This window comes from Monodelphis domestica, chromosome 6, assembly GCF_027887165.1.
Source record: "Monodelphis domestica isolate mMonDom1 chromosome 6, mMonDom1.pri, whole genome shotgun sequence".
NCBI classification, from domain to species: Eukaryota; Metazoa; Chordata; class Mammalia; order Didelphimorphia; family Didelphidae; genus Monodelphis; species Monodelphis domestica.
The window spans coordinates 290,093,270-290,104,418 of record NC_077232.1 but is presented as its reverse complement, the minus strand read 5'-3'; positions in this window follow the sequence as shown (position 1 = coordinate 290,104,418).

Below are 11,149 nucleotides of genomic sequence, written 5' to 3'. Positions count from 1 at the left end.
ATTTAATAGGATTAGATTTTTCCTGCACTTACGGATGAATAATTAAATGAGGGTAGAAATCTCAGAGGGGAAGTTTTAGGTTTGATATAAGGAAAACTGATTAAAAATTTGAATTTTTATAATATATATCATATATTATAATATTTATATATTATATTATTATTATATTTTATTATATATTTATTATATAATTATATACTATATTTTATATAATAAAAATTTTCTTTCTTCCTTCCTTCCTCCCTCCCTCCCTCCTTCCTTCCTTCCTTCCTTCCTTCCTTCCTTCCTTCCTTCCTTCCTTCCTTCCTTCCTTCCTTCCTTCCTTCCTTCCTTCCTTCCTTCCTTCCTTCCTTCCTTCCTTCCTTTTTGTAAACCTTCTATTTTAGAATCAGTACTAAGTATTGGATCTAAGACAGAAGAGTGATAAAATCTAGACAATGGGATTTAAGTGACTTGCCTAGGCTCACACACAAGGTAGTATCTGAGACCAGATTTGAACCCAGGACCTCCATGTCTCCAGGACTAGCTGTGCCAAAGTACAAATATACTATATCTCTCTCAGATTTCATAAAGCAACTCCAGGGATAAGCTGATTTCCTTACTTCTACTGATCTTTCCTCTTGGCCATCAGGCAAAGCAAAAAGTGGTCAGTGGAACAGGTCAGCAAGCATGGAATCCTCAAGAAGTGCTCTATCTGATCCATGTGGTTCTCTGTCTTTATCCCAGAAGTGTCTTTCAAGGCTGATGAAAATTTTACCCTTTTACTGCGTAACTGGTGTGCTTCTAGCTTTTGGTCCTCTGATATCATTGCAACACATCTTTCCTTCAAATTTAAGTAGATGAATGATTTTATTTTATTAATTGACATTAGGATTTATAAAAAGGTTTATGAATATTGAGAACCCAAATGGCACTAGTAAAAATACTCAACATGCTTCACTTTAAAGAAATCCAAAATGCAGAAATCCAGATTTCTTAAATAGCAGCAAATAACTATATTTTATTTCTTCATGTCACAAAAGCATTTGTGGTAGGTGTTCAGTAGCCAGTTTGCATGACCTACTTACAATATCAAATCATGTCAATGTTTTTTAAGTTCTTCCTATGTTCTGGGCATTGTGAAAAACCATTGCGATATAAATACAAGCAAAAAACCAAAGACAATCCCTGAGATCAAGGAGCTTACATTCTAATGGGAGAAGAGAAGCAAGGAAGGGGAGATTTGATGGCCAAATATCAAGACTGAAAAATGACTGCTCTAGGCCTTTTCTCAAATGGAGGCCCCAAGAAAAATTCACCAATAGGAGAAGGAGACCTGAGAGGTGGAGAGAAAAGGCAGCTAAAGCTTGGTGGTTTTATCTGGAGAATAAGACAAATATAATAAATTCAATTTACAAAAGATATGATTTATATTGACTTCTTAGATACATTTGTAATGAAAAATAAAAGACACCAAAGGGTGCATGTCACAATATTTAGACTTGGTTTCCTCCTTAGCTGAAAAGAAAAACCCTGAATATAAATTTCTAGTGTGATGTTAGCTAAAACTAGGATGCATATTATTTATGAATAAGGAAAATGCTTTTAATTCCCTGAAACTTGAAAATAGAGGTTATTAGGTAGGGATTTTACTTATTCCCCTTTTCCTTTTTGGTTTTTAACAGTAGGACAGATAAGAAAATGATTCTTCTTAGTTCTGGTCCTACTCACTTTTTAATCTGCAGATATTCATGAAACCCATCTTAATAGCCTTCAAAATTCTGGCCATGCAAGAAGGTCAAGAGGCTTTCCAACAGAGTCTTTTATGTTTGTTTGGAACTCCATTTCATACTACATTTTTGTATCTCCTATTCCCTACCAGAATGTCATCTTGAAAACAGGGACTGGGTCACAGTAACCTTTGTGTCCTCCTCAGCTGGCAGCATCGTGGCTCCCATAAAGTAGGCATTTAATCAAGGTTGCTAAGGGAATGAATTAATGAGCATGGCTTAATATGTGCAATTCTTCAGTTTCTAGTTTGTCCTTGATCACTAGGCTAATTACTTCCTTTCAGTGTTTCTACACGTGAAAGGGGGGCAAAACAGGGAACTGGAATACATTTTCTCAGTGTTTCTGGTATTTGCCAACAACACAACAACCCATCTAATTAAACAAGATTCTTTTAAAGACAAATGGATAAGAGCAAAGGTAGAGTCATTCCATGAGTATTTATTAAGTACTACCATAAGCCAGGCACTATTTGGATGTGTAAGGGAGCTCAAACAGTATCTAGTCTAACTCCCTCATTTTACAAATAAGGGAAGTGAGTCTCAATGGGATAAAGTGATTAGCTCAAGGTCATAGGATCATAGATTTAGAACTGGAAGTTCTTTAGAGACCATGTAATCCAATTCCCTTATTTGACAGAGGATAAGTGACTTGCCCAAGGTTACATAGCAAACAAGTGTCAGAGAAGGGGATTTGTGGCCAGCTCTCTAACTCCAGAGTCATTGCAGTTTCTATAGTACTAAGCTTCTCCCATTACGATTTTTTTTCATGGTTGCTTGTATTTTAAAGCAATGACTGACCAAAACCAAATATTTTTCTTTACATTAACCATTTTTCCAAGTTAAATGAAGAACCAGAAATAAATCTCTTTACCATAAAAAATACTAGTACATAAAAACTGTGCTATTATAAACAGTTTAATATAAACTTACAACATTGTAATCATGAGCCTTAATATAAAAACTATGGTTTTATTTTTTAAACAATGAGGCACAATAGATAAAGCAAACTACTTTGGAGTAGAAGGAAAGAATTTGGCAAAGTGATGCATCACATAGAACCATTATAGACCCTCCAGAAAATTCAGACTCAGTATAAAATAACTTGGAATTGTACCTGCCTAAATCATAAGGCTTTTGGAATCTGAAGCATACATAACATGTCTGAAGGGAACTGGGATCCTCATATGCTGCACTTCATATCTAAGGATATCCCCCACTGGTGGGCACACATGAATTGTCTTCCCAGTAGTGGGCATGGATTTGTGCTAATCCAGCATCAATTTCTCAGGCACCATTACAGCCAGCAAGATGTGTATGGCTGGTTGGGGTTAGGAGCGAAGTGGAGCCACCTAAAGCTAACTGAATATGTGAGCCCAGGGAAATGTGACCATTGCGTCTTATTGTATTTATCATTTGGTGGTTGGGCGGTGGGGGAAGACCACCATAACAGAATGTGGCTGTTTAGCGGAGTTTACGCACAAGCCACATTCTGGGTTGATGTGAAGTGCTTCCCTGGCTCTTTGTTTAGGAAATCTTTCTCCCTGGAGCATAGGTGCTAGGATCAGCACTGCTCTTTTCCCCCAGGAGTGGAGGCTGGTTTCTGGAGGTCATATCTGTGTGCACTCTCTGTCATTCATTTGCTCAGAGTACACTTTTCATTGGCCAGAGTTCAGCCTCTGCTGATTAGAGGTCTAAATATGTTTACTGTCTGACCAGGCCTTGTAGACTCTATTTTAAGGGGTTAAAGAGTAATCATCGTAGCCATAAGCCCTGTAAGCAGAGGATGGGCTGATCCATTATGGAGACGTGCCTGCATGGAGTCAGGTGATTTTCTAGTTGGTGCTTTGCAAATGAATTAAATAAAAGAAAGGCATAACGAACAGGGAAACTAAAATGGTTCTAAAATGACAAGAACTGCCATTAGAAATGTCAAGTAACAAATGCAATCTTTTACATATTGGTCTTTCTATAACATCATCTACATTCATCTCTAGCAAATATAACCCCTAAAATTATTTTGGAGAACGATGGACATTTTGGAGAAACATTTGTCACCTTGAAACTAAGTGCATGTACATCTCCAGGGATGACAAACCTGGTATCAACTGTGCTGCATTTGGAAGTGAACTTGATGGAGGGAATGCTTTGTAAGATGACATTACATTTGAGCACACTCTTCCTAGGAACTCAGGTACTCTAGATATAGCAAAGGCATCTATAATATTCGTGGGAGGGGTTATCCCTAATGCCAGTTTCAAATCTGCCCAAATCCTCTCAATTTTCTTTCCAAGTATTCTTATTCTTTTCCTCTTTTTTTTGCTATGGATACTGCCTCCCACCTTGTCTACACCTTCACTAATTACTTCATATTGGAGCCCCTTGTGTCTTTTATTCATCCTTTGCCTTGCTGGAAGATTAATCTTTATGTTCTCATTAGGTCATTTTTCTGTTCCACATCTTCATTGGCATGAGGAATTCTAAAATTCTCAGTCTGATATTCAAGAATTCCTCTAAAAAGCCCCACCCTACCTTTGCAACTCAATTACAGTAGTCCTTTGAGAGCTGAGAATCCAATTTCCTCTAATAGGGTTAGTTTGAATCAAGATATGAAGTTGGGAGTATCATACAGGTCCGTTTCTAAAGCTTCCTTATTGGTATTTAAAGTACTTAGAATAAGTCTTGACAATGCTACATAAAAATCAGATGTTATTCTATTGCTTTTTTTTGTCTATTTGCCCATTGTGGACACTTAATAAATTATTGATTTTAATTTTATTTGAAAGTGAGATAAAATTTTTATTTTGGTCTGTTTTTGAGAAGTAGAGTCACAGATTAGATTTTTGTTATATTCCTGAATAGATGAACAACAAAGGGACAATGATTTTACTTTTTTGCCATTATATGCAAATACATGTACATTAATTATTAAAATTTAGAAAATAAAATCAGTGAATAAAGGTTAAAGAAGGAGGATTATATAAGATCACCAGGCTCATACCTTGCCCATCATAGGTACTCAACTGGCTTTTGTAGAATGAATGATTTTGGGAAAAGAGATCTTAGCTCTCAAGAGCTAGCAAGGACCATTAAGACCACCTAGTCCTTATGTCTTTGCTTATAGAAGTCTAAGAAGGTTAAATGACTATCAGACAAGTTACATCTGATATGGGATTTGAACCCATTCCCTCTGAATACAGGATTACTATACCATCCACTGTACTGCACTTCCCTTAAAAGAATGCTTGATAAAAGACTACAAATGCTTCCTGGCTTTGACTAGACCCAAAATTTCATTGATAAGAGTATTCCTTCCAATGGTGCAAATGGAAGCCAATATAAGCCTTTTCATTCTTGTATGACTCCTATTTTTAATCTATAAATTATCCATAGGGAATCCAACCCCACGTGTCTTCCTTTGGATTTTTGACGTTATGTGGATACCCTTAGAGCATAAGTATTGTCCATTGGCAATCTTTCACTTTTTACTCTTTTTCCCATTATACAACCTTCTGATGATGTCCTTTATGCCACTTCTCCTGTGTTGGCAATATGTTGTGGTCTACACACCATGGCCTTTTGGATGACCCATGACTTTAATAGACAAAAAAAAAGCTCTACAAAATGGGAAGCAATACTGTGAGAGCTGGAAGTGGGAGGCAAGCTGAAAGAAGTAGCAAGACTGGAAGCTATGCCAAGTTAAGGAGAGGAGGGAGAATCATGGGGTGGTGGCTACGTTATACTGAGCTTTGGTATCTCAGATGTAAATCTATGATGCCATGATGATTACTACAGAGCTAGATGAGATCTTTCACCTATTCTCTAGCCTTTAAATTTCTACCAATCAGATCTCAAGTTAAAAAATGAATGTGACTTCTGTTATTCCAGGGAAATCACAAAGATTGAAAGAGAATTAGATTATAACTCCAGATAGGTATAGGTGTTCTGTTTTTCTCATTTTTTTGATCCTTTATATCACTCTATTTCTTCTTCTCCCCCAGTTACTCAAGTTATTTTTGCCCCCAGTTACTCTAGTGTTTACTCTTGAAATGTTATCCTTGTGAAGTTTAATTACAAGATGAGAGAATTTGAGAGTTGAAAGGGATCTTTGCAGCTATAATTTAACCCACATATCAAGGGAATTCTCATGATAACATATTTATTAAGGGTTTGATCAGCCTCTGCTTACAAAACTCTAAGGAAGGGTAACTACCTCTCTAGGCAGCTTGATTCCACTTTCAGACATTTTTAATTATTAGAAACATTTTCCTGACACAAAACTTAAATTGGTCTCTTTGTTACTTCTACCCACCACTCTGCGACTAAATAGAAGAAATCCTCCACGTGTTGGTCTTTCAAATACTTGAACACAGTTATCATTTCTACTACCTTTTACTCTTTCCTTCCAACCTATTCTTCTCCAGGTTAAATATTGCTAATTCTTTCAATTGATCCTGGTTATCCTCCTCTGGATTTTCTGGCTTATTAATATCTTCTTAAATCATTGTGCTTAGAATTGGACTTGGTACTCTAGATGAGTACTTTGCCTGACAAGGGCAGAGTAAACCTGGACTTGTACTGCCTAACCTCTAGAAGTTATACTTATTCTAAGGTAATCCAAGATTGCATTAGCTTTTTTGGCTGTCACATCACATTGCTGACTCATGTTGAGCTTGCTGTCCACTAAAACCTCCAGGTTACTTTCCCCCACCAGAACAACTGCTATCTCTCCACACTTTTCTCATTTTATGCTTGAGAAGCTGAAAATTTGTATTAAAATAAGTTCTTACATTCATTATTATTGAATTTCATCTTATTATATCTATCCCAAAGCTCAACCTGGCCTAGGTGCTTTTGATTCTGACTTTCTCATGCAACTTTGTGCCACTGGCAAATTTGGTAATCACATTATTTATGTTTTTTATCCAAATCACTAATAAAAATGTTAAACAGTATAAGACCAATCATTGAGCCTTATGATTCTTCCCTGGAAACCTCCCACTATGTTGATATTGAACCATTATCAACTCCTAGTTGAACCTAGCCAACCAATCAGTTCTGAGACCATCTAATTGTATTCTTCTTTAACTAAGATCTTTCCATCTCCTTCACAAGAATAGTATGAAATACTTTGTAAGCCATGGTAAAATCTAGGTAAATTCTATTCATAGCATTTCCCTTATCTATTAATTACTAATCTTATCAAAAAAAGAAGATGAGGTTATCCTGACATGACCTATTCTTGATGAAGCCCTATTGACTCTTTGTAATCACTGCTTTCTTTTCTATTCAAGAATTTTTTTCCCCAGTAATTAGAGTCAAGCTCACTGTTTTCCTCTTCTACTTAAAAAAAAAAAACCAAATTAACCTAATGTTTGATAAACTCCAAGACCCTCGCTTTTAGGATAAGAATTCAACTATTTAACAAAAACTTCTGGGAAAATTTCAAAACAGTGTGGCAGAAACTCAGCATCAATTAGTATCTCACACTCTATACCAAGATAAGGTCAAAATGGGTATATGATTTAGTTATGAAGAGTGATTCCATAAAGAAATTAGGGGAACATAGAATAGTTTACCTGGAAGATCTTTGGAGAAGGGAAAAATTTATGATCAGATAAGAGTATAAGATATAAAATGAATCATTTTGATTATATTAAATTAAAAAATCTTGTGTACAAACAAAACCAGTGTAACCAAGATTAAAAGTTTCCTTTAATCTTTAAGAACAGACTGGGAAAAAATGTTTATAAAAGATTTCTCTGATAGAGGCCTAATTTCTCAAATCTATAGAGAACTAAGTCAAATTTATAAGAAAACTAGACATTCTCTAATTGATAAGTGGTCAAAGGATATAAACAAGCTGTTTTTAGATGAAGAAATTAAACCTATCAATAATCACATTTAAAAATATTCTAAATCACTCTAGATTAGAGAAATGCAAATTAAATCAACTGTGAGGTACCACTTCATAGCTATCAGATTTGTCAATATTACGGTAAATGAAAATGATAAATGTTGAATGAGACGTGGCAAAACTGGGACACTAATGCATTGTTGGTGGAGTTGTGAGCTGATCTAACCATTCTGGAGGGCAATTAGAACTATGCCCAAAGGGCTGTACTCTTTGAACCTGTAATACCACTACTGTGTTTGTATCCCAAAGAGACAAAAAAGGAGAAAGGACCTGTTTCTACAAAAATATTTATAGTAGCTCCTTTTGTGGTGGCAAAGAATTGGAAATTGAGAGGATGTCCATCAATGTTAGTGATAGAACACTATTGTACCATGAGAAATGATAATTAGGATGATTTCAGAAAAGCTGAAAAGATCTGTATGAACTGTTGCATAGCAAAATAAGAATAATCAGAAGAACATTGTACACAGCAACAATACTGTAATGATGATCAACTGTGAAAATGTGGCTACTCTCAACAATGCAATGATCTGGGACAACTCCAAAGGACTTTTGACAGAGAATGTTATCCAGCTTCAGAGAAAGAACTGTTGGAGTCAGACATAGACCAAAATGTACTATTTTCCACATTAGTTTGGGGTTTTGGTTTTATATGAGTATTTTCTTACAACAATAACCAGTATGGAATTATGTTTTGCATGTATATTCCTGATCAAAATACTTGCCATCTCTGAGAGGAGGGAGGGAAGAGAAGATGGGAGACAACTAAGATCTTTTAATTTTGGAAAATGTATGTTGAAAATTGTTATTACATGTAATTGGGAAAATAAAATGACTTTGAATAATAAAAAAAGAAAATCTAGATATTTGCCTATTTCCAGTCTTATTGTATCCCTCCCATTTCCCATGACTAATACTCCTTGAGCAATGATTTCAGCCTTTTGAAGGAAACCCAAGTAAGAAAAGAGAAATTCTGAACCTTATGAAAAGGTGAACTTCAATAGTTGAAAGAGTAAGCAAAAAGAAGATGACCTGGTTTTATTCTTTGTGGCAGGGAGGAAGGGAAAAAAGGCAAAAGAGACTTCTTGAAGTGGGTCATTATTTTATGTTACCCTGGCCTGTGGTTATCAAGCACACATTGGGTCATTATATAGTGTCAGTGGCTCCAAAGGGTAAAATCCTTCATGCATAAATACTAAGAAATAGCCTTATTTTAGGAGACTCGGCAAAATGCTCCTATCTGGGTTCAGTTAAAAAGTTTTAATTCTTAAATGATCCAGGCATCGATCTACCAGTCAATGCCAGTCATTAGTGTTTTGAGTATGAACATCATTTTACAAGGGTACCAAACTATTTTGGGAAGAGTTTTGAGGGAGGATTTATTCCAATATCATCTGAAAGGGTCAAGAGACAGATAAGCAAATGTTTCACAAATACTATTTAGAAAAAAAACATCCTTTCAATTGATAAAAGGTCAGTAAGATCTTTAATTTCATGAAAATAGAGGGCATTCAGCTCTCCATGAGCAGGTTTCATGGAAGTACCCACCATAATGGCTCTCTGATGGGCTAGACTACAGCTGATTCTGGACCCTCCCCAAGAACTCTGCTAGAGAAACGATGGTCTCCTGAGGGGATGCTACTACACTGTGGTTCCCCTGGTAGCCTTAGGCTCACAACAGCTCCTGAAGTCCAAGGCAAATTGGTTCTCCATAAGGGAAGGCCCTCTCAGGTGCTTCACAAAGTCACAAAGGAATACTGCTGAACTTTGTGCAGTGTTAGCAAAAATGCTCCAGCCCTTAAATAAATAATCATGTTTGTTAACACTGGAGTCAATGTTTGTTTCCAGATACTGTCTATTTCATGACGTGACTTTTATGCCAATATTTAGTAGACCTGCTGAGTGAGAGGTTTGGGCTTATCAATGAGTCCGTTAACTTTAAAGATATTAAAGATTGAGTCTCTTGGATTTTGCAGTTTTGGTCAATCAGGAATAAAACTAAATTTTCATATGGAACTAGAGATATGTTTATTGAGTTCTAGGACCAGGTACAGCTCTCATGAAAAGTCTACATGTAGGAATTATAGAAAGCAAGTAGGAGGTAGGAGGAAAGAGGGCTGTAGAAATTTTAAGATTTCATAAATTGAGTAGCAATATTTTGGATGGCGAATACTATTCTCAACATTCACATTATACCATAAAGGTCTTTCTAGGGCAGAAAGAGAAGCATGACTGTATGTACTGATTTTTTTTTGGTTATTGGCATTCATTATTTTTATATGAGAGGCTTTCTTCAATTTTTACTTCTAATATATAATAGGGGCACTAAGAGGAGAAAGTTATGCTTTAAAAGGCGGCAAATATTGTTCCTTGAATTTTTGGAAAAAAGCCAACAAAAATTTTCTTTGAAGAGTTTGCATAAATTCAAATCTTAATTCCCTAGTAACAAAGCTCATTTAAAATAGAAAATGTAAATAAGCATATTTGTTGTCCATTTAAAAATATTAAACCTAATTACATGTAAAAGAAAATTTTTGCTAAATGCTTTATATGGAGCTTGAAACTTCAATAAGCCATGTCTCCCTGACTTGTTTATTGTGTAACTTTGAAACCCTGAGGTCTATTGGATTTTGGACTGATGTTTACATGACAGACATTTGCTAACAGAGGAGCTCAAAGTGCTCCTCGAAATTACTCTTCCCCATAGGTATCCAGTATTTTTCTAAAGCCTCCCAAGTTGCTAAGAGTTCTACCACGATTCATATTCTTCATGAAATTCCAGAAGCATTTGTTTGGCTATGTAACTCCTTTCTATATTTTTTCTGCATCTTTATTTACTGCAAATATGTTTATATAATTAATTAAGTTATATGTGTACATATTATTTCTTCTGATAGAACATATGGTACTCTTTTTCTATTTTATCTTTGTAAAGGAGTAGCTAGCACTATGGTCAGTGCACACTTAATGTTTATTGATAGATTTGCATACTTAAAAATATCTTTATATATTTCACTAAATAGTTCAATTATATTAAATTTTTTTATTTCCAAATCTGGTCCCTCTTTCCTGCCCCTCCACCACCCCTTGAGAAAGCAAGCAATTTATATTGATTATACATGTGAAGTCATGCAAAACATATTTTTACATTAGCCGTGTTGCAAAAGAAAATATACCCATTCAACAAGAAAAAGAAAGAAGGTGAAAATGTATGTTTCAATCTGCATTCCACGTTTATTAGCTCTCTCTCTGTAGGTGGGTAGCATTTCCTATCATGGGTCCTTCCGAATTGCCTTGGACCATTGTCTTGATTGGAGTAGCTAAGTCCTTCACAGCTGATTATCATTACAATATTGCTAACACTGTGTACAATGTTCTTCTGGTTGATTTATAGATTTTTACAATTAAGTAAACATTACATGATTTATAATACAAATAAACGTGCGGTTAAAAGTATAGATATATT